This window comes from Centroberyx affinis, unplaced genomic scaffold (genome assembly GCF_046629955.1).
Source record: "Centroberyx affinis isolate AG114_WGS23_722 - 3 ecotype Tasmania unplaced genomic scaffold, CSIRO-AGI_Caff_v1 ptg004416l_1, whole genome shotgun sequence".
NCBI lineage: Eukaryota > Metazoa > Chordata > Actinopteri > Beryciformes > Berycidae > Centroberyx > Centroberyx affinis.
This window is the reverse complement of record NW_027282094.1, coordinates 56,024-69,418: the sequence shown is the minus strand read 5'-3', so window position 1 is coordinate 69,418 and position 13,395 is coordinate 56,024. Positions and strand designations below refer to the sequence as shown.

The 13,395-nt window shown below is 40.7% G+C and overlaps 1 non-coding gene across 1 annotated transcript; it reads left to right on the top strand.

Moving 5' to 3' along the window:
- Window positions 1-8,546: 8,546 nt before the first annotated feature.
- Window positions 8,547-8,618, top strand: trnaa-cgc (transfer RNA alanine (anticodon CGC)). Its single transcript has one exon. It is a non-coding gene; the product is annotated as a tRNA-Ala (tRNA).
- The last annotated feature ends 4,777 nt before the right edge of the window (window positions 8,619-13,395 follow it).

Below are 13,395 nucleotides of genomic sequence, written 5' to 3'. Positions count from 1 at the left end.
CTGAAATGCACAGAGAACTGCAGACAATCAAAAACACAATCCACCCAAATTCCACTTCAGTTGCACTTAAAACCTAAAAACATTTTTAGTCCCTCACCCCCATCGAACCAACACTCATCCTGGAGGACGAGACAAACTTCTCTCCATCCTCCAACCCAGAAGCGAGCAAATTAAGGACACACCTACCTTGCTTTATATGTCCAGCTCCCTGTCAGCAATCGAGACAGGTGAGTGAGGTAAGCCACAGGTACCACCTGCTACACATAGATTGAGAAGGAAATGATCTTGAGCTTGGAAAGTGAGGGAGACTCAAGAAAACGTGTTAAAAGTTGTTGGGGAGTTAAGTTTACTCTTTCAGTTACAGGGTGTTTCCACTGAATGGCATTGAGAAAATACTGTAAACACACATCAAGTTTATTGGAAGCAGTTGCAGTAGTTTAGAATCACAGTTTTGTTAAATGCAGTTGTGCTGGCTGCATAGCATGTACAGACCCCAGCTCAGTTTAATGTATTCACGAGTTTCATGATAAACCAATGGGCGCTTCCATGACTCCCTCACTATTTCCGCTTGCCGGTTTCCTGTTTCCGGCCGCGCTAAAACGCCGGTAGGTACCGAGACAGAGCGAAAGAGACTATGCTGTAACTATCATAGATTTTGTCTAACATGAGCTCAGGTTCAACCTGTGCCGTTGTTGAACTGAAGATTTTTTTAGAAAATAATTGTCTAGAACATAAACAGATTCGGAAAAACTGTCCATGCCCGGCGCCCTATGCTTTACATTCCATGCCAACAGAAGAGGAAAGGAAACGGGCTTGCGGCTTTAAAAGTAAAATATCCTCCAAAGAGAGTGTATGTTTGCTCTTTCCATTTTGCCGATAAAAAGCCCACAGAGCTACACCCTGATCCGGAGCTGTACCTGGGTTACGAGCGACCTCCTCAAAAGAAGAGGCGAAAGCTAGTTCGGGTGACTGAAACGACCACATCTACCCAGAACCAGGACGTGGACGATGGACCTCGTGAGTTTATTTATTCAGTACATTGGTTGCCTGTTTTACTAAGCAAAACATATATCTTTCATAAGCTCTCTGCCAGCCGGCTGGTAGCTGATTAGCACAGAGCTGTGCACTACGTTTTGATTTAGAATCAGTGACATTATCTTGCTTTTAGCTAACTAACATTAATGAGAACACCCGTTGAGTTATTTACCAGGATATGGTTCGATGTCTGTGTAACGTGGTATGTGGTTGTGGTATGTAATTTCAATACATTGATTTTATATAGAACAATATTGGTTGTTTATTAGAGATGCACCGATCGATCGGCCATGACCGGTGACCGGCAGATCAGTCTCGTATATCCGATTCTGTGCCGGTGAAATTTAAGACAACGGTAAAAACTCCGCTGTAGACTGTTAATATACTAATACTCCATACATCCATACTGATCTCCGTTCCAACGCAATTAATTTTCAGTTGGATTTTATTTGTACAAAAAAGCTCTGTCCAGTAACCTGGAGCACTTTTTTATTTTGAGATTTGTTTGAGTGAGAGTGAGAGAAGATCCTGTAACCTGGTGCAGTTTTGGAGAAAATGTAAGTTATTAATAGTCAATGTTTTATTACGGACATACAATTGAATTTTAATTTTCCATTAAAGAGAAGTTACAAAAATGTTTGTATGCTGTCAGTTATAGTTCTTAGAAAGAATGAAAATCGGAATCGGCCAAAATGGGAATTGGCAGGTCAGACTTTTAAAAAATCTTAAATCGGCCAAGAAAATTGCAATCGGTGCATCTCTATTGTTTATATTTCTAATTATGTGTAGAGTTGTATCATCTTCTTTCTACGTCATTTCTCCTTGTGTGTAATGCTGGACATACCTTCTGTGTTTGTTAGATCGCTGTGTGGATTTCCCTCAGACTGACTTGGACCACTCGGGCATCTCAAGCAGAGTACATACCTCTGAGCTACAGCACCGTTCTGTTCATACACAGTGGGAAGACCCTTCACTACTTGATCACGATTACACAAAGATGGGCGAAGACAAAGATACGCAGGATCAGATGACACAGTGTAATGACATGGGATACTTCATGGTTCAAAATGACACAGATTCTTTGCTCTACACCGGTATTCCGTTTGAAACATTTAACACCCTTGTTTCAACACTGGAAATGTTTGCTAGCAGTGCTTTCACAATGCCAGTACGAGAGCAAGTACTCATGACACTGATGAAACTAAGAATGAACCGTCTGATTGGTGATCTGAGTAGACAATTCTGTGTCACAGCAAGTAAGATCATCTCATACTAGATCGACAAATTGGAGGAAGTCTTACGACCCCTTATTCCATGGCTTCCAAAAGAAACGATTCAGACAACCATGCCAGCAGTATTTAAAAAGAACTTTCCAAATACAACATGCATTTTGGACTGTAGCGAGACCCTACTACAGAAACCCAAAAACTTAGATTCCAGAGGGGAGTCATATAGCCATTACTACTCACACAGCACAGTTAAAGATCTTGTAGCTGTTGCCCCATGTGGACTGATCATGTTTATCTCTGCAGCATATGGTGAGCGATGCAGTGACAAAATCATAACCATGGACTCGGGAATCTTAGACTACTTAATGCCTGGAGATGAGATCATGGCAGACCGAGGCTTTACAATAAGGGATTTGCTGTTTGAAAGAAAAAGTTAAGCTTGTAATGCCCTCCTTTACTAAAAAAGGTGGACAACTAACTGAGGAACAGGTAACTGGCACTAGAAGAATTGCAAATGTAAGAATCCATGTAGAAAGAGCTATCAGACGCTTGAAAATTTACAAAATATTGTCACAAGTTGTATCCATTTCCATGACTCCCAAAATAGACAAAATTCTCAGAATATGTGCTGCCCTTGTGAATTTGAGGGATGATCTCATTCGTGATTCTGACTAGTTTGATCTGTGAGCAATATCAGTGTCCTAACAGTACATGTAAATAAGAAATTTTGACTGTGATCCCACTAAAGGAACAGTTGTCCTATTATAATGAATGTAAATGATGGAGGACAAAATATCTAAGTAGTTGTAATGGATTTATGTGAACATTGTATAGATTTTGTACAATTGAGCTGAATGAACTTCTTATACATGTCATCTTGAAATTACTTGACATTTCATTTGAAATAACCTGTAAAGTTTTCATGCTTTCCATTTGAATTGAATAGACACAGAAAGAACCTTTGAACTTCTTATTGTCTGTTCTGTGAAACATGCAGTGTATTGTAATATTTGATGGGGTAAAACACACTGCATTTTATTCAAAGTAACTAATGAACTTTGTATTTGTCATTTGAATAGAATAGACACAACAATAACTTCCTATTGTGCATGTTTTACCTTGCATTAAAAGGAATGTTATTAACACAGCTCAAAGGTATCCAGAGATGTCATATGGATTACTGGTGTATAGCACACATTTATACACATAAGATATTCTCTAGACCTTTACCAAAATCTCAGTATATCTCTCATTCATCTTAAATCGTCCACCAACAAATTCATCAACAAGTCGAGGCAGCATGCGTGAAAAGTAAAAACCTCTCAGACGCTGTACTTGCTCCTTCACAAAGTCCTCATCAAACTGCACTGTTAACATCTTCTCATTAGGTGACCAGATCCGGAGTCTTGCTGTCTTCAAAACATTGCAAGTTGCAATTGCATGTAGTATCCTCTGCTACCAGTTTTCTGCAGCTGCAGCTCTCCATCTACTAATTTGATGTCACTGTATTTCTGAGTGAGCTGGTTAATGAGTGAGGGCTCGTTCTTCTTTGGCACAGGACATTTTATCTCTAAAAGCACACAAGAGTCGATGATGCCATCGGGACTTGCAGAGAGCCAGGGTTCTTGGATACTTATAACGGTTCCCCTGTGTGTTATGTTCATGCCCTGCTCCTTAAGTTGGTTGCAAGCTGTAATCTCATTTTCTTTCCCATAGTTGGTGGCGTAGTTGCCACGAAAGGTGGGGTACATGTGCTCACATAGAAATGTATCACTGCTGGTGGCTGCATGTCCCGGAACCTTTTTTGCAGAACTTGCTGTAATTCTGATTTTTCTTGCACTTTGCCACACATCAGATGTACTTTGCTCTCTTGTCTCCAATTCTAGTTGAGCTGCTTGTGCATCATTAACCTTAACATATGCCTGATAGAATGCCTTGCATGTTTCACAATTTAAATCACAGTCATGAGTCAGGTGTGGCTGAAACATTTTTTCATCAACTGTGCTGGTTTTCCTGCAAGGATGTTCTGCTGATGGAGTGGCATTGTAACATTTCTCCAGTAAAGTATTTTTCAAGAGAAAGAGCGGTTTGGTGGGAGCTTTCCCTACACTCTCTCTAAAGTCTTTGTGCGACAGATGATGTGGTGTGTTTGGGAGTGACTGAGTACCTACAGCCCTACAGTTGCGGTCATATTCATCCTCTGCCTTATGGTGCCTGAAGTTAATCTGACTCAGTCGTTTAGGCTCAAGGTTCTTCAATGTCCCTGCATTCCACCTGCGCTGCTCATCTGTACATGCAAGCCCCGTCTTTCCACTGACCACTGCATTCTGCACCTACAATGATAACATTCAATTATACAGAACATTTTGCATATCTCCAATAACGTGTCACATCAACATGAACCTAAACATACACGCTTAGAATAAAAAAATATTCAACAACTGACAGTGTCATTGAGAATGGAGTTTATTATTTTCAATGCTTCACAGTAAACAGGAGATACACAGACTTATCCCTACCTTCCACGTGGCTACAGGACCTCCCTAACCCTGCAATGCACGAGCAACCGACTGTCTCGGCGATTCCACTTTCTTTTACCATTACCCAAGCAGTATGTTTAGCTTGGTGGATGGTCTGACTGGGCTCTACTTCTGCTTTCAAAAAAATAAAGTCGCCGTGTTTCCTATATAAGACTTTACCTATTTTATTGCTGTGGAGGTAATTGTATGCCTCCGTACTTTTGTAGTTCCGTAGCTCTTCGCCATCAACACCTTCAGAGAAGACGAAGTAGTTGACAATATCGATGTGGCTAACCTCCGGCCATAGCTTCATGTCATCTACCCACTCCGTAAGCTTTGACGGATGAGGCACTGTCACAAGACAGTCATCGCATTGTTGTAAAACATCGCCACTATGCAACCACTTCCAATTTTTAGCCATTTCTGCATATTTCTGCTATAAATAGGCCGATACACTACTACAATATAGCGATGCGGGAATGTAAACAGGAAATCGAAAACCGGCTTCTGCTGAGAATCATGGGAAATTTCAGAGTTCAGGAAAAAGGTGAATAGGAAAGGTTTTGGCTCACTAATCAGACACACCAGGCTTAAATTGATGTTGGCCATTCAGATCATTAGCAACACCTGCAATAAGTAATCTCATTGGTTGAGTTAGATTTCAATGGGTGGAGCCACAATTTTTTTAGAGCGCAAGTTAGCTAACTGGCAAACTTGAAAGGCAAAGAAGGAACTCTGGTTAAAATATAAATAAAATACGATGGCAAAGACTTCTTTTTTCATTCATTCATGACCATGCAAGGACAGCTTTGAATTGCAAGCTAGGTTTGACACCGTAAAGTTTGTATTTTAAAAACATCAAGAAACAAGTGGATTATACAGCATGCATTGCAAAATACCTGGAGAAAATGTAAAGAAGACGTAGAAAGAAGTAACTGGGCTGTAACTCTAAATGACACCGCTGTTCTCCTTGAAGTCATGTTCTATGAGGAATGTACAGTATGTTTGCAGCATTAACCTGATGCCAGATTTTGCAGTTCAGTTTGAGGTGAACTTCTCTCCCATACAAACAGAGCGGAGCGTATCAGCTGACCAGGAACCAGCAGACAGTCAACTGTTCATTTGCATAGAGAGGAAACTTTGCATCAGCTCTCCTCTGGGGTTTATAGCTGAAAGCTCAACAGTTTTTCCTCACAGTGAAACAGATCAGATCAGAAGAGCAATAATAAGACCAGCATGTCTTTCATCTGCATCTTCGTCTTGGCGATCACTTTCTACACCCAAGGTGAGTGATCATTTCAGTCTGAATTCAACAGATATCGTCACTTTCTCTGCTATAAAGACGACATTTTGCTGATCTAGACTCTGAATTAGATTTGAACTTTTTCTTCCAGCTCAGTGGTTTCCATCCAAAACCCATTAGAGTGACAGGATGAGTCTCAGTCCCATATCAGTGAAAGGTTGAGTCCATGTTCCTGTGTTGTGTATTTCAGGGTGTACAGCGGACATTTTGGTGACCCAGACTCCAGAATCACTGGAGGTCCAGCAGGGAGATTCTGCCACCATCAGCTGTAAAGCCAGCAGCGCCATCGACAACGACTTAGCCTGGTACCATCAGAAACCAGGAGGAGCTCCCAAACTCATCATTTATTTTCATGCTACTATGACTTCAGGTCGATACCAAGGCAGTGGATATAATTTTGATTTACATCTGACCATCAGTAACGTCCAGACAGAAGATGCAGGATTTTATTACTGTCAGCAGAGTGAAGCCACACCGTTCACACAGTGATAAACAGCCGAACAAAAACCTCCTCAGTTAAAGAGGAAGTGACTCTACCAGCTTGAAGAGACCCGACGGCAAAGATTCAGTGTGACATGACATTTGATTTCCCTTGCACATTGTATTTATTCATTTAATTGTCCTTCTGTTTTGTTGATCTGTCACTTGCTCTTTTATTTCTCTTGATTCTGAGGCATGTCGTAACTTTGTTTTGAAAAGTCTTTCCTTCTGCATATTACTAGCCTCCTTATCTTGCCTCCGCTGTTATTAATGATATCATTATTATTTCCTCCCATTATTATAATTAATAATAGTATTAGTATTATTTTTTTTGTTACAAGTATTTTTATTTCATGTATTTCCTCCTCCACTTCCCCATCAAGGACATTTTTCCTCTTGTGAGGCAATCATTGCTAATCTGAATTTGTTTGTAATTGAATTGCCTGGTTAAATAAACGTTCAGTAAAATAAAAAGATTTAAGAAATTAATAAATAATAAAAAAATTAAATGCATTAATGTATCCCACAGTTTCCCTGTCACTGAATCATTTAACATAATAATACAATTTATCAAAGTTAATGAGTTTTTAATTACAAAAAAGATTCAATATATGTATATGTGTCCCTTCTTCTGTCAACCCTGTTACTCTGATGAAACTAACCTATAAAATAAAGGACTTGTCCACGAGTCATTATTTTCAGGAAATGACATCATTTTCATGGAGGGAAAATAAGAGTAAGAAGGCAAGTAAGTTTCCTACTTCTACTTTGTATGTTTTGAAATGTTTTAAAATATTAAACTGATGATCATCAGTCATCATAATGATCATAACATGTCAACCCTGTTACTCTGTATTTCAAAGGATAAACAATGAATTTTATCAATTTTAAAAGTTATTTCATAAAGGCATGTAATCCTTCACTACATGCATGTCATATGTTCCTATGTTCTTCATCACATGGGAAGTAATGGTCAATTTAAGCTTGAATTGTCAACTCAGTTACCTTGTGCATAGTAACACGTCTGTAACCATGCAGACTCACAAAGTTAAATGTCTGACTTTGACTACTGACATTGGTTACAACAATATAGAGGCTGAAAAGACTGAAACATTCTCAGAAGTAGCATTACCCACTGGCTATCTAAAAATGTTGAGGTCATGAACTGAAGGGTTTGGTCCCGTTTTCACTCTTAGATTCCCAGTAATTTTTGAACGCCAACATCCCAAGCAAAGATCGAAACGTTCTGAGGAAATAACCTCAGCTACAGTTTGGCCCACTGGGCCGGAGTCCGGAGGTTCTGAGTTCAAATGCTGTTAGTAGTTTTTGAAAGCCGACATCCAGAGGAAATTCTGAAAAAGCTCTGAGAGAAGACGCTCAGGAGCATGACAACCCAGTGGCTCAAACTGATGAAAGCCAACATAAAGGCTTTGAGGTTATGGGTTCAAGCCTGAGAAACTAAATATAACTAAACAGAACTTTGGGGGATTTTGAAAAATGTAAAAAAAAATAAAAAATAAGGGCTGTGTTGAACAGATACCCACGAGATATATGACATTTTGATCCATGGATTAAAATATTCCCACTAGCATCAGCTTTGTGAATTTTGATGTTTTAGTTAGTTCTAATAAAGATTTTTGGTAACGAAAAGCTAATCATTAAAGAAAGCGGACTATAATAGCACTGATACATTGCTTTGACACAGAGGTCATGAGTGAATTCCTTTACATCTCGTCTCATCCTGACATCTCATCCAGACTTTCACCTCATAGCTGTTTTTTTTTAAGTGTCAAAGTGTTTTAGGGTGGATTTTTCCTTGAAGTCATGTTCTATGAGGAATGTACAGTATGTTTGCAGCATTAACCTGATGCCAGATTTTGCAGTGCAGTTTGAGGTGAACTTCTCTCCCATACAAACAGAGCGGAGCGTATCAGCTGACCAGGAACCAGCAGACAGTCAACTGTTCATTTGCATGATGTAGGGGATGTAGCTCAGTGGTAGAGCGTGTGCTTCGCATGTACAAGGTCCTGGGTTCAATCCCCAGCATCTCCATTATGTCTGAGACTCTCTGTTGGAATTCAATGGTCACAGTGTGATGTTGTGTCACAACTAAAAGACAAATGGGAAAAGTCTGGCAGAGCTGCTGACTGACAGAAGACAGCTGTGTTTACATGGAGCATTTTAATCAGAATAGCAGCCCAATCAGAATAAAAACGCCTCAATAAACCGGTCGATCCAAATGAAATTTCATTCTGTAGCACCTATGTCCTGTTGGACCAGAACTTAGCTCTATAGTACTTACTCTCGTTGTTCTCTCCTGTCTAGAAACTTGCTTGTGTTGTATGCAAATCTCATGTGTAAGTCGCTTTGGATAAAAGCGTCTGCCAAATGTGAAATTGTAATTGTAAATTGTAAATTGCATGGAGAGGAAACTTTGCATCAGCTCTCCTCTGGGGTTTATAGCTGAAAGCTCAACAGCTTTTCCTCACAGTGAAACAGATCAGACCAGAAGAGCAATAATAAGACCAGCATGTCTTTCATCTGCATCTTCGTCTTGGCGATCACTTTCTACACCCAAGGTGAGTGATCATTTCAGTCTGAATTCAACAGATATCGTCACTTTCTCTGCTATAAAGACGACATTTTGCTGATCTAGACTCTGAGTTAGATTTGAACTTTTTCTCCCAGCTCAGTGGTTTCCATCCAAAACCCATTAGAGTGACAGGATGAGTCTCAGTCCCATATCAGTGAAAGGTTGAGTCCATGTTCCTGTGTTGTGTATTTCAGGGTGTACAGCGGACATTTTGATGACCCAGACTCCAGAATCACTGCAGGTCCAGCAGGGAGATTCTGCCACCATCAGCTGTAAATCCAGCAGCAACATCGGTAACGAATTAGCCTGGTACCATCAGAAACCAGGAGGAGCTCCCAAACTCATCATTAATTTTGATGCTGGTTTCACTTCAGGTCGATACAAAGGCAGTAGAAATAATAATGATTACAGTCTGACCATCAGTAACGTCCAGGCAGAAGATGCAGGAGTTTATCACTGTCAGCAGCATTACACCACACCACTCACACAGTGATAAACAGCCGTACAAAAACCTCCTCAGTTAAAGAGGAAGTGACTCTACCAGCTTGAAGAGACCCGACGGCAAAGATTCAACATTCAGCAGTTTGCTGCCGTTTCATTTTCAAAGCATCAAAGTACATTTTTTGTCATTTGGGGTACGTAATTGTTCATTTGGAGGTAAAAGGGACAGTATTTCTACCCTGAAGTCACAAGCATTTATACCCTATGTTTCTGTACCTTGTTTTCTACGAGTGTAATTTAAGTTAGTTATGTTTTAGGTTTGTTTTAACATTTTAGTTTAGTTTAGCTGAGTTGCACATTGATAAAAACAAACAAGTGATTTAAAAAATAAATCACAGTAATAAAATGCAGCATCAAAATACATGTAATGATAAAAACATAAGAGAGAAAAAAATGATAAATGTGTGCAAGTGAGAAAAAAAAAACTTTAAGGGGCTTATGAAAATATATTTAAAAAAAAGTCTCACCTTTTATGTTTGTGTGTTATTATTATTATTATTATTACTATTTTTTGTATAGATTTTGATTTGGTTTTAAATGCCTGAGTGTTGCTTGATGTTTTTAACACAAACTTGTGGTTGCACTTTCTTCACCTGTCCAGAGACTACAGATGATAATTAACATTTTTGCTAACTGGAGGAGTTGATGCAAATGTTCCTGTTAAATTAACTACTAGTAATAATAATAATAATAATAATAAAGAAAGAATGAATGTTGAATCTTTGCCGTCGGGTCTCTTCAAGCTGGTAGAGTCACTTCCTCTTTAACTGAGGAGGTTTTTGTACGGCTCTCTCTCACTGTGTGAACATCCAGTAACTACCAACCCAGTTGTAACTCTGACAGTAGTAAACTCCTGAATCTTCAGCCTGGACTCCACTGATGGTCAGGGTGAAGTCGCTGCCAGATCCACTGCCACTGAACCTAGCTGGACGTCCTGACTGAAGTGTTGATGTATAATAAACCAGGAGTTGAGGAACTTGTCCGGGTTTCTGAAGGTACCAGGACACACAGGGAGTGCTGCATGAAGACACTGAAGCAGCTTTGGCCAATTTACAGCCAACAGAGACGATTTCACCTGAGGAAACCGTTTTCTCTGCAGGAGTCTGAGTTACAGTCACCTGTCCTCTGGATTCTGGAAAAGGAGAAACATGGACATGAGGTGTAGTTTAGTTTAGTTCAGGTTAGGTGAGTTTAGTTTATGTGAACAGTGATAAAATGTGATGAACAAACAGAAAGAAGAGAAATAAATAAGGATTTGTGCAGGTGAGGTAAAAAATCAATGGTCTCAAAAACAACAAAAACAATAAAGAAGCAAACAAAAAAAAAATCAAAATGACATTTAAAAACCGTGATGAAGGCTCATTTGTGCTGAAACATGTCGATTAGTTCAACCATTCAGTTGCCAACGTGAAATAAAAGCTTTTAACTTTTGAGTGTTTCAGACCCTCTTTGATTTTTCAAAGATATAAATATCCAATTAATTCCTCATTCACTCAGAAATCTCTCACAGTCTCTGGAGGGATTATGAACAAACTGTTTAGATTGGATGAAGCTGAGAAAACAAGTAAATGGTGAAATAAGAGTCAGCCAGTCTCACCTTGAATACAGGCAGCACATATCAGGATGAAAATGGCGGTGACAGACATGGTTTTGGGCGTCGCTGCCTCCAGGAACAAGTTGTGTTCAGCAGCGTTCAGCTTGCAGAAGTTTAAACCCTCCAGAGCTTTGAAGCAGATCCTCCAAATATAAAGTCCCTCTCTATGCAAATGAGCTTCCTGAATAAACTGAACTGCTGTTGCCACCATGACCAGCAGATGTGTGTGATGTTTAATGTTTAATGTGTGTGGTATACAGTCAGCTGGTAACATCATCACCAGTAGATCTGTTAGACTGATGGATGACTGAGTTATGTTGGAACATTAGATTGAAATGGAAATGATCTTGAGATTGGAAAGTGAGGGAGACTCAAGAAAACGTGTTATAAGTTGTTGGGGAGTTAAGTTTACTCTTTCAGTTACAGGGTGTTTCCACTGAATGGCATTGAGAAAATACTGTAAACACACATCAACCAAACTCAGATTCACTGGAAGTTTATTGATTGCAATAGTTAACAAGTGACGTTTGTGCCGGCTGCATAGCAGTGATGAAGCTCAGTTTTAGTTTGGCCAGACACCAGCTCAGTTTGTTGTATAGAAAAGGCTTTGGCTCGCGCAACTAAGCAGACACACCTGGCTTACATTGAGGCTGACCAATCATATCATAAGCAACACCTGCAATAAGTAATGTATTGTAACCTGTATGATCCTAACCAGTCTGGCTTCAAACACGGACACTCTACCCAGACTGCGCTCTTGTCTGAAGTGGAAACACTGCGATCAGCTACAGCTGCCGGTCAGTCCTCTGTTCTAATGTTGCTCGACCTATCGGCCGCCTTTGACACAGTTAACCACCAAATCCTCCTCTCCACACTCGCTGAGCTTGGCTTCTCAGGATCTGCTCTCTGCTGGTTTGAGTCAGGGAGATCCTTTAGAGTGTCCTGGAGAGGAGAAGTGTCTAAATCCCACTGCTTGTCCTCAAGGGTCAGTGCTTGGACCCCTTCTCTTTTCAATATACACCACCTCACTTGGTGCAGTGATCCGCTCACATGGCTTCTCATACCACTCATATGCCGACGACACCAAGCTCTTCCTATCGTTCCCGCCAGACGACCCCACAGTCTTGGCCCAGATATCGGCATGCCTCGCCGATATCTCGGCTTGGATGAAGGAACGCCACCTTCAGCTTAACCTGTCAAAGACTGAGCTCCTTGTCATCCCAGCCAGTCCCTCTGTACAACAACAGATCAGTATCCAGCTCCAATCAGCTCAGCTCATTCCCATGAAGTCTGCCTGAAACTTGGGTGTCATGATTAATGACCAACTAACCTTTAAGAAGCATGTGGCTTCTGTTGCTCGGTCATGTCGATTTGCCCTGTACAACATCAGGAAGATCAGACCCTACCTGTCTGAACATGCAGCACAACTCCTGGTACAGGCTCTTGTAATATCACGCCTTGACTCCTGCAACTCCTTACTGGCAGGGCTCCCAGCATGTAGCTCAAACCTCTGCAGATGATCCAGAACGCGGCGTGTCCGGTCTTCACCCGGCCCAAAAGAGCACATGTCACTCCGCTGTTCATCTCCCTCCACTGGCTCCCAGTCGCCCGCATCAAGTTCAAGTCCTTGATGCTCGCCTACAAAGCAGCAACCAAAATGGCTCTGACCGACCTGAACTCCCTCATTCTGGTCTACGCTCCCTCCTGCTCACTACGCTCTGCCATGGAGCGGCACCCGGTGCTGCCACCACAACAAGGCCCTAAGTCTCTAGCCATAGTCTAGTCTAGTCTCTAGACTCTTCTTCTGTGGTTCCTCGGTGGTGGAACGAGTTACCAAACTCCAGAGGTGGGGGACTTGAGTCACATGACTTGACTTGAGTCACATGACTTGACTCGAGTCACAAATTTGAGGACTTGAGACTTGCTTGACTAACATTGATAAAAGACTCGACTTGACTTTGACTTGGTATTCATGACTTGAGACTTGACTTAGACTTGAGACAGATGACTCGAAAGGACTTGACTTTGTTTTTCATTAAATATTTACTTGTTGTTCATTTAGGAGGCTTGTTATTGATTGCCACAAAATGTCAAATATCAGTAAGATTTATAAGATGTAAGCAGGCTGCAACAGCTTTCGT